Source organism: Peromyscus leucopus, chromosome 7 (assembly GCF_004664715.2).
Source record: "Peromyscus leucopus breed LL Stock chromosome 7, UCI_PerLeu_2.1, whole genome shotgun sequence".
Taxonomy (NCBI): Eukaryota; Metazoa; Chordata; class Mammalia; order Rodentia; family Cricetidae; genus Peromyscus; species Peromyscus leucopus.
This window is the reverse complement of record NC_051069.1, coordinates 26,588,764-26,599,944: the sequence shown is the minus strand read 5'-3', so window position 1 is coordinate 26,599,944 and position 11,181 is coordinate 26,588,764. Positions and strand designations below refer to the sequence as shown.

The 11,181-nt window shown below is 45.7% G+C and overlaps 1 pseudogene; it reads left to right on the top strand.

The window, feature by feature from the left end:
- Positions 1-10,327: 10,327 nt before the first annotated feature.
- Positions 10,328-10,943, top strand: LOC119088416 (annotated as a pseudogene).
- The last annotated feature ends 238 nt before the right edge of the window (positions 10,944-11,181 follow it).

Sequence of the window (11,181 nt, the reverse complement as noted above, 5' to 3'; positions counted from 1 at the left end):
ACTTGTGGGATTCTGTAGGGGACACTAGAGTGATGGATGGCAGGGTCTTCTTATTTGACCTTGAGGGGCTGACTTTCTGCTTGTGGTAAGGAAACATGAAAACTCAGTCTGCTTTATGTAGGAAGGAAGACTATGCAGAGATAGGCAGAGAGAGGAACAGCATGTCCTTGTGGGGAGAGGGGCTTGAGTTAGATGTTACAGAATGAATAGGATTTGTAGAGGCAGAGAAGGTGGGTTGGCATTCTGGGAGGGATTTGGACCATCTGGAGAGAATCCTAGGAATATTCTGGGGGAGAGAAGGGGCCCTAGAAAGTTGGCCATTGATTATTTTTCACATGTTGCAGAGGGAAGGTTGTTTGCTTACATGAACCAATTTAGCAACAGATACGCGCGCGTGTGTCCAAACATGCATCCATACAGCATTAGCTTCCTGCAAAGGCCAACCTCTTGTCTTTGGGAGCCTGCAGCAGAGTGGACACTAAATGGCTTCTCTGTGTCACTCAGCTCCTCCTGCATCTGCTTCTTTGAAGTGGTCTAGCTGGTGGCTCCTGGCCTGTCCCTCTTGCTTATCACATGCCAGCTCAGCTTGATCAAACTTGATACCCTCCAAAGTTGGGTTCAGAAGAGGAGGCATTCACGTGGCTAGGCCTCAGTGCAGCTAAGCAGGGTTCCTGAGGGCTCCCAGAGAGCTTTGGGCCTGGCCACCTCCCAGCCATCTGAAGCCAATGGTGGAGATGAGAGGCAGGCTTGAGTATTGCAGGGGAAAACATGGGCGGACTTAGACAATTTCCAGGCCTGTGTGGTGATGAAGTTGAAGACACTGTAGGTAGGCTGTGTGTGTCTGGGAGTGGGCCAATGCATTGCATGTACCTTTAAGGATACATGTCGGACAAGACTGAGGTTGGAAAGTCTTCAGATCCTGCTTTTGTGTCCCATGTCTATGCTGCTCATGTTGGAACAGGCTACAGATCTCCATGGGGTGACTTCTGGACGCTTACATGAGTATTTTGTCTAACCGCTTTACAGTGACCATGGGCCCATGTTAGAAAATTCTCAGTGTGGCACAGTAGTGACTGCTAACTCTCGTAGCCTCTTGGTTCAGCCTGACTCCACACACACTTCAGTCGGGCTGGCTGACTTGGGATTTTTACTAGTCTGTTCTCATGCACCTGGGATGCCGGATATTTCTTGGAAAGCTCCTCCTCCTCCTCCTCTTCCTCCTCCTCCTCCTCCTCCTCCTCCTTCTTCTCCTCATTCTTGTCTTTGAATATCTGCCTGTAGCTTTGTTCTTTGTTCTCCCTTGCTTTGCACTCAGAACTTTATAGTCAAGCCTTTAGGACCACTGTGGCCCCCACACCTGGATACACTCCAGGGAGCTCTGCCTCTCCTTTCCCTCCCTCATCTAGTCGTTATCTCTAGTGAGAGATGCATGTGTCCACTCTTTCCTCTCCTCCTACCACCTTCTCATACCTGTCAGCCTTTTGTCTTCCCTGCTGGCCCTTTGTTCAGACTTCTCTCATTTTGTGGCCCAGCCAGGTCTGTCTCTTTTTTCACTCTTGAACTTTTTCTAGGTTATCTAGTTCCCCAGATCTGTGGTGGTATTGTGTTCCCCAAAATATTGTACACCCTAATAAACTTATCTGGGGTCAGAGACAGAACAGCCACAACATTAAACATGAGGATGGCAGTGGTAGCACACGCCTTGCATTCCAGAGGCAAAAATCCATGTGTTCAAGGATACAGCCAAGCATGGTGACTCACACCTTTAATTCCAGAAAGTGAGCCTTTAATCCCAGGGAGTGGTGGTAGAAAGTAGAAAGGTATATAAGGTGTGAGGACCAGAAACTGGAAGCATTTGGCTGGTTAAGCTTTTAGGTTTTGAGCAGCACAGTTCAGCTGAGAGCCATTGGGATGAGGACACAGAGGCTTCCAGTCTGAGGAAACAAGATCAGCTGAGAAGTTGGCCAGGTGAGGTTAGCTGTGGCTTGTTCTGTCTCTCTGATCTTCCAGTGTTCACCCCAATACTTGGCCCTGGGTTTTTATTAATAAGACCTTTTAAGATTCATGCTATATAGATCCTATCACATTTTCCTTGTCTGGAATGCTGCTCTTGAAAGAGTTTGATTGACAAGCCAACCCTTGCTAGAATGGATACCTTATGTCAATGGAAACGATTTGGCATGGCCTTTCTTAACCCTGTGAAATGGACAAGTTCAAAGTCATAGACTGGGACTCTAGGGGAGTATAGATCCTGACATTGCTTATCTCTCTCTCTCTGGTGTGTGTTTACACCCCCTTTCCCCCAGTGCTGGGGCTTAAACCCAGGGCCCTCACTCATGTTGGGCAAGCGAGAGCCCACTGAACAACACCCCTAACCTTTAGTTGGTCTTAATCTCAGTGGACTCACTGCTTTTTGTTCATCTGCCTTTGCCCTCCAGTTTCCTCTTGGACCTGGGACCAGGTACCAGGAGGTAGTGTACAGGAACCACAGAACCTGGAATGCACTGTGGTACTTTCCTCAGGACAAGAATAGCCAGAGTTCCTGTAAACCCAGCTGTCCTGACTTCCCTCTTTAGCAAGGACATCCTTGGCTGTTCCTGGTGGGGAGAAGGGATGGGTCTTCCTGCCTCAGATTATCCAAAATGGATAATCAGATTCATGTGACTCAGACCCCTCTGTGCCTCCAAGGTTACTCTGGCTGTCAATCTTGACTCTCTAAACTCGAATCAGTCTCTGATTCTGTGAGCCCTACCATGATTGACGCCAAAGTTCCTTTTTCCAGGAAGACCATTTGCATCTTACAGGCATTCTGTTATTGCAGTTATCAGTTCCAGTAAATTTTAAAGACATAAAAAAAAAAAAAAGAAAGAAAAACTGCCAGGATATTGTTGGGAGCCTATTTTATTGCTATGGCTTTAAAACAAACAAAAATAGCAATTCCATTAGTAGTTGGAAATCATAGTAGGTACTGTATTGTTGAGGGTAAATTTTTACTGCTACAGTAACCCTGTGCCACAAAGATAATAAACACATAATTGGAGAGTGGTTATTGGCAGGCCGGGTAGACAGCAGACAACACGTCACACTTGCAGGGTCACCTGGGAGTTGAGGTAGACAATTGTTTAGTGTTCGGAGAAAAATCTTCCCTGTAAATGGAGAGGGATGTGAGGCAGTAGAAATACCTGGGCCTGAAATCAGACACATCTGGTTTAGAATCCTGAATCCTTCCTCTGTCCCTTTCTGGGTATGGAAGGCTGAGTGATTTGCTTAACATTATCAATAAAATGAAGAGAATCCTTCCAGGTGGTGGGGATTAAAAGAGACTCGAGGTGTAAGCGAGTGCAAAGGTCCCTGTAATTGCTCCACTATAAACCCCATGAGGGGTGGGCTCTGCCCATCTTTATTCTGCATTTCACCCCCAGGGGTATCTCAGTGTCTAACATGTAATAGGTTTATTAATATAGCAATTAGTGTACTGTTTCTGTTGTTACAGTTGTTTTTCTTTTAAACCACGGGTTGTTATTTAAAAGCTTCTGATCTTGTAAATCCCTCATCTTCCAACTAAACCGATCCTCCTGGTTCAGGTCATACAGCCTGAGAGATACTGGGTAGCCAGTCGTAAAACGGGAAGAAGACTGAATAATAAGGAGAAATGGAAAGAAAGGGCCTCCCACTACCCCGTGAGATTGACGAGCTACAAGTATGGATATTTTAACCTTTTGGCAAAAGCAGTTTTGAAGCAAATTACGATACTTGATTTAATAGTAAGACTCCCGGATACAAAGCCAGTCTTAACCAGGTTGGGGATTTGTTCCTTGATTTATAGGAAATAGTTTTGGTGTAAATGTTTATTAGAGTTGGGTTCTCTTTAGAGGTGATATATGGTGTTAATACACATTAGCATGAAAAATGGTGTCTCTGGATGTCTCCAATTGCACTGGGTCAGAGCTGCGTGTCTTCCATGGCTGGGGACACTGCTTGCCATTGTTTCACCCCGAAGCCTTTATGGTTCTTTATCAACTTTATGTCCCAATTGTCACACCTGCGTGGCTCTTGCCTTGCTAGTGAGAAGGTACCTTTTAGTATTACAGATGACCTTCTCCTTTTTTCAGTCACTACATTTATTTATTTAGGAGGCAGTTAAGAACTTCAGTTTCCCTACCTTTAAAATGAGGAATATGATAATGCCCGTTATGTTTTTGTTGTTGTTTGTTTATTATTATTATTACTATTATTATTATTATTATTATTGTTATCATTATTTTCTCCCTCAAGCAGTTGTATAACATGTCACACTTGGTAATGGCCATGCACCAACTTTGGTTGGCTGAATGGGGGAGGGTACTGTACCTAGGAGAGTAATGAAGGCTCCTATGGTGTTTTTAGACATTCAGGGACAAGTTTTCCATTAATCACAATGAACCATCTGTTATGGTTTGGATATAAAATGACTCCTCCAGGCTCATATTCTGGAGTTGGTCACATGTCGTGGCACTGTTTTGGTGGTAAGCCTTGATATTCACAGTCCAATTCAGCTTCCTGTTCCTTCTCTACTTCCTTTTCCACTCAGATGTGAGGAGGTGAGGCTTCTTAACCACACACTCCGGACACCCGTGAACTCCACTCAGCTTCCCCCACCGTGATGGTCTCTAAGCTGCTTCTTGTAGGGTATGTGGTCACCGCAGTGAGAAGGGTTACTTTCTCACTTCTGTACTAAAATATCACTCCCCACAAAAGCAAGTCAGGTGAGAAAGGGGCTTACGTTCCAGGGGGCAGGATACATTTTCTCACCACAGTGAAGATGTGACAGTAGGCAAGGAAGGGTGATGACCTGAGCAGGAAGCAGGAGTGGTGGTGGGACTTGGATTGTAAAGATCAAGGGCCATTGGCTTAGAGTGATTTCCTCCAAGAGGCTCCACTTCTTAAAGGTTCTCCAACCTTCCCAAACACCACCAGCCTCAGACCAAGTGCTTAACACGTGTGCCTGTGGGGACATTTCCCATCCAACCCATAATAGCAATTAATATGTTTTCCTTTTCTCTCCTGTTCTCTTCCTAAGTCCTTTTGTCTTTGGATACATCCAACTGACTTAGCTCCTAACCCTGATGCTGCTATGAGCTTTAAACTCCTGCCCTACAACTTCCTAGGCTGCCCCTCATTGTCTGCTTTGGAACTCATTCTCTTGTGGATGGAGTTGGCAAACACTATATAATTATATTGGAAATCACAGGTTCCTAGAGACTGGGGGATAATTATGCTTAATAGGAATAAAATGAATTCCCAGTTGCCCTCTACAGGGTGGATGACAGTTCGACCCTATATTTACCTTCTAATGATATGGCAATTACCATCTAGTAATTACCCTGGTACTGGTTGGCATCTGCCCAGCCATTAATTGGTTAATGGCCATTGTACCATTCGGGGAACTAAGAATATGCCTGCTCTTTAATTTCCATATCTTAGAAATCTTCAGCTCCTTGGGAGGCTCCTAAGAAACATGTGGGGAGCAAGGGGGAGTAGTGCTGCCTGCGAAAGGATCTGAGTTCTTAGCTGAGGGTCTTGGACCGGGGAAGGCAAACCCAGCCCATAGCAAGCAGCAGCAGGTGACCGCATGGGGAGGAGTCCACAAAGGCAGGATGGTGCTCCCCATCTCCATCCTTATCCACACAGAGGGCCAGAGGTGGTCATAAGAAGATGCCACTTAAAAACCCATCACATATCCCTCAAGCTTCACTTAAACCACTTAGTTACCCCATCCATCTCTGAGCACACACATTGGGTAGCACATAGCCAGCATCCTTGGTGTGTATTGATCTAACCCTTCCCTGCTCCTCACCTTGGGGCCCTACTTGTTAGCTCTGTCTTGTGTGGTCTCTTTGTCAGTCCAAGGATCTCAGTCTTGTCTTAGAAAGCAGACTGGGAATGTTCCAAGAGGTGTATCTATCTGAACAACCCTTTATGTCCTGCACATGATGAGTCTAGAGCAGGTGTGTGAAATATTTGTTGAATGAACAGTAGTTAGCAAGATACAAATGTGGAAAACTTTAGCGTCAGCTACCTCTGGGTTCTCACCCAAGCTTGGTCACTAATTTGTGACCTTGATCCAACAAGTTACTTCCTTTTCCCTTACATTATTTCCTCATCTGAAAATGAGATTAACAATAATTGGCAGTGCTTCTCATATGATACACAGGAGATCCACAATGGTTCCTCACTCATAACTGTATGCACTGTGTGTGGAACTTCCATATTAATGCACATCACATGCACAAAAATATCTGGAAATATACTTGTGCATAGATACACAGGGATAGATAAATATACATAGAAATGTGTGCATACATGGACATATGACCTATAAGGGTCATTATGAAAAGATACATGTGCATGGGCAAAGTAAAGATAATCGGAGCAGTTAAGTGATTTACTAATATCTACCATGACCAGTTTGAAGTGGAACAGTCTGTGTACCCCAGCCCATCTGGCCCCATAGTTGCCATCTTAAAGCCAAGGTGAGAATGTTTTGTTCATTTATCATTTAATCTGATAAATATTCACTGGGGTGTTGTATATGCCAGGAACTGTTCTAGGGGCTGGGGACTTCATGTCCCGGTTGGGTAGAGAGCCACGGAACCAGTGAAACACACTGGGGACACAGTTGAAGGCGAGATGAGATGCTTCAGGGTAACATAGCAGGGGAGAGTGGGGAGAGGCAGCCTGCATGATCAGAAGAACCAGCCATGCGCACAGCTCGGAGGAGCCTCCTGCTGGCATCCAGGGAAGAAGACACAGTTATCTTCTCTGTCCACAACTAGCCCGTGGTCTGCCTCCTGCAGAGGGGCCTTCCTTTGCTTTTTGGACTGTCTGATTTTTTGTAGCACACTATGAAATATCAAAGTTGTCATGGATTGGCATTTTGCCTCCTGCTGTCAGATTATGACCCGTCCCCTCCCCTGGAGGTAAGGAATCCTAGGGTTACACGATGGGCCTAAAATCCTGCACTAGTTAAGAAAGTTAAAGTGCAAATAAAGGATGAGGTGGGGTTTAAAGTGCTTCTGGTACAAGCAGGAGGGTCGGAGTCACGCTTGCCATGTTAGTGTGGAGGAGTCAGAGACAGGCAGTTTGGGGGAGACTTAGCTGCCAGGCAGTCAGCCTACATGGTGAGTTCCAGGCCAATGAAAAACCCCACCTCAAAACACAAGGTCTCTCTACACACATGTACACACATAAAACACACACATCCAGGTATACACACACACAATGCAAGCAAAGCTTTGTGATGAGTGGGTTGAATTGCCCCTATTCCTTCTATCTTAGGTGCCAGAAACTTTAGGGCAGGGCTGTGTAAGGGAGTCCTGATGTCACTCAGAGCCACAGATGGGAGCTAGGAGATGCTCGCTATGCAGTAGTCTTTTGGGCCACTAGCTAGGAGCTATCTGCTCTGATCTGCAGCCAGCCACTATTACCCGCTATTAGCACTGCCCTCTATTAGTGGCTATTATCACTTAGCAACTATTAGGCACCATTAGGTACTATTATCATCTAGCTCCTATTATCTATTATTAGCTGCTGTTATCAACCATCTACTATTATCTACTATCAGCTTCTATTATCTTCCACCATTATCCAGAATCTTCCATTTGTTATCTGTGATCTACTATCAGCTACTATCTATTATCTGCGCTGGGCTACAATCTCTGAGCAACTTTTTATTCTCCGTTATCTACAGTTACCTACCATCTCTCTGCTACTATCTATTATTCAACATCCATCAGCTGCCATCCAGCTATCATTCTTCATCTTTTCTTCCTACCTAAACTCAGCACAGTAATTAATTGCCATTATAAACCCTGAGCCAAAATTTTTGCTTACAGATGTCTCTCTGAGACCAGAGGCTCCTCTTTGACACCTGGGTTTGAGTTTCTGTGGGAGTCCCTATACACTCTGCATGTAAGGAGGCCACAGGCTCTCCCTGCCCATTTCCGTGTCCCCAGCTCATGCATCCTTAGACTTCTGGCTGACACATCACAGATCCAGGGGCATATTTGACAGGAAGCCGCAAAAGTCCACTCCTGGGACTGGGAGAAAGACAGCTTTAATGACTCACATTTGGTTTGTCCAATTAGAACCTGCATGAGGCAGAATGTCTGCTCATTGAGAATGAAGACTCTGAAATCTGCCTGGAGACCAGACAGATCAAGAAACTCCTCACCTGTCCCTCAGCCCCAAACACATGCCTGACTCAGGTGTGCTCAGTCGACATGACAGACACACAAGGCCGTCCTGGCAGCCAGGGAAGGTGAGAAGTGCTAAGTACAGAAGGTGAGAAGCAAGAGCTGCTTCTTGGGGTGTATGCGGGTTGGGGAGTGAGGACTGAGAGGGGACCCAAGTGAGGGAAAGACTTCCTCCAGGAGGCCTGGATGCCTTCTGACCACTGACACTGTCTCAGGAAGCGAAGACAGAATAGAGAGCATAGAGGCAAGGGTGTGACCTTGAATGAGTCATTTAACCTCAGGGAGTTCACAAGGGTAGGTGCAAGTGTGCTCACGTGTAAGGCAGGTGGCCAGAAGAGGGAGGGGGCGGTGGGGCAGCCTCGTGAGCTCATCAGCTTCCAGGGTGGTAGCAGGAGCAGCCTAGATAAAGAGCCATCAAGTGGCACAGCTGGAGTGGTCATTAGAGAGCATTCTAGAAGGGGTTTTCAAATTGCAGGTCATGACCCACTGGGGTAGTGAAATCGATTAATGAGCTGTGACCAGTGTTGAAACTAACAAACATAGGAAACAGAATAAAATAGAAAAATAGTAGGATGCATCCTGTAGAGTAAGAATAACCTTTGTTTTGTAGGGAAAAAAACATATTTGCATATAAAATGGGTTATAAAAAATACAGTTCTTGCTGTGAGTTATGGTGAAATAAAGTTGAAAAGCATCTATCTGGTCTAAATTTTTAACTTGGAAATCAAGACACAGAGAGGTTCCATGCTGAGTTCATATAGAATGTACCCATAAAAGGAGTGGATAGTTGGACCAGGGACAGGATTTTCCCTGCTCCCCGCAGGGATGAGGGCTTTTGGGAGCACTCAGATGGGGACTTTCTTGCTCATAGAGGGTGTTGGTGGGTCTCCTAATGGGAAGCTTCAGATACAGAAGGAGGCATCCCATGTACCAGAATAACCTACAGATATAGAAAGTGAACCCACCCTGGTCCTGACCCCATCACAACATTCATGATCAACCTTCAGGACTCTGTGGAGTCAGATGCAAATAGACCTGGACTCACATCCTACATTACCCCTTACTGACTGGATCAGCCGTGGTTCCTGAGCCTCAGTTTCTCCAGTGGCAACTGAGGACTCCATGAAGATTTGTTTTAAAGAACTTAGTGAAGCCAAGCCCTTCGGTATAGGCTGACAATCTCAGGTTTTGGGGAGGCTGAGGCAGGAGGATCACAAGCTGAAGACCTGCCTGGTCTACAGAATGACTTCAAGGTCAGAACCAACAACTGAGTGAGAACCTGTCTCAAAACAATAGTAAAAAGAGAGCTGGGGATGTAATCCATTGGTATAGCTTTTGCCTAGTGTACGTGGGGCTCCGGGCTTGATCTCAAGAATTGAGAGTAATGTTTTCAATAATTGCTTGTGTTGTTTTCTCTCCTTCTGCCCCTCCAGCGCTACTCTGCTCACAAGGCATTGTGACACTAAGCAGCCACCTCAGCAGCAGAGCTGGTTCCTGCACCAACAGGTCAGTGAAGTGAACGTATTCACTATTTACATTATGTAGGCAAAGAGGCCTGAGTGCTTCCCCCCCCCCCAGACAAGAATGGCATAGATCATAGACTTAGAAGCCATAGGTTTTCCCAGAAACTTCTAGAACCTCTTGTCATAAGCAAGGGATATCCTTGGGTCACCCCCCAAGGAGCTTTGAGTTGGGCAGCAGCAGAGGTTTAGTTTACTGTGGTACGTGCTCTTCCCCACCCATCCCCCAACCTGGCTTGTATTAAAACCACTGACCAGGCGAATACACTTCTCTCCTTGTCTGCTGGACCCCAGATGGATCTGGCCAGGAGGCCCATTAATGAGAACCATGAGCTAAGCCTGGAAAGGCTTTAATGCTCTAGAGGAAAATATTGTTTTTTTCACATTTAAAAAAAGTGTTTCTATTATCTCCCTCAAGATAAATTTCAGCTATTTACTCACAGCTTCCTCTATGAAAGAAGCATATGCATTCCCCTGGGGTGTCTTTCTTGCCTGATAACCTCATAACCAGATTGTAGACGAGTATATATCAAGATGCTTGTTACGGCACCTCCTCTCTCAGGTGTGGGGGGAGATGGATGAGGATGAGTTTCAGGTACTCAGGATGTAAGCATCTTAGGTCCTCGCTTCGAGGACAGGTTTTTCCTTCATGAATGACTTCCCTGCCTGCTCACATGGTACCATTCGTTAGGAAGTATTGTGAATGACACCCTGCCCTTTTAGAATCAGGGCTGTCTGGATTCTCTTCTTTGAACCTATGTGGGGAAGATTGCAAGACACAGCTTGATAGGGCCATACCTGTCTCATCCTGATTTCGTACGGTTCATCCTTTTGCCCTTTGAGATGTCTCCTCCTTCTCTTCCTCCTCTCCTTCTTCCTTTTAAACCTAGCACCTCACCTTTCCCCTCGTTGGCAGTCTGAAGGCAAGATGGGTCTCCAGCAGCTGTACTGGAGTCAACCCTTGCATGTTTGGCGAGGGTCCTCTCTCTTGCCATGACTGTTCAACATGCTAGCTAGGGTTTGATCTAGGAATATGGGCTGAACATGTACAGGCAGCGTTCTGTCAGTACTCAAAGGACGTGGGCTTCATTAAACTAAGCCACCTTTCTTGAGTGGATTATGGAAGATCGAGAGGTCATGCTAGCATCTACATACAAAGAAAAAAAAAAGAAAGAAAAACACTGAAACTTTAAGACCTTAAAAAACAAAGCAAAAAGCCCCAAACCCAAACAAACAAACATTCTCATGAATCCCAGGTGGGCCTTGAATTCTCTGTGTAGTGCAGATGACCTTGAACTTCTGAACTGTCTTCTTGGGTACTGGGATTTTAGACACACACCACTATGCGCAGTTTATGTACAGTGCTATGGACTGAACTTGGGGCACTGTATCGTGTAAACCACACCTCCAGTCCTCGAGTATGTTTG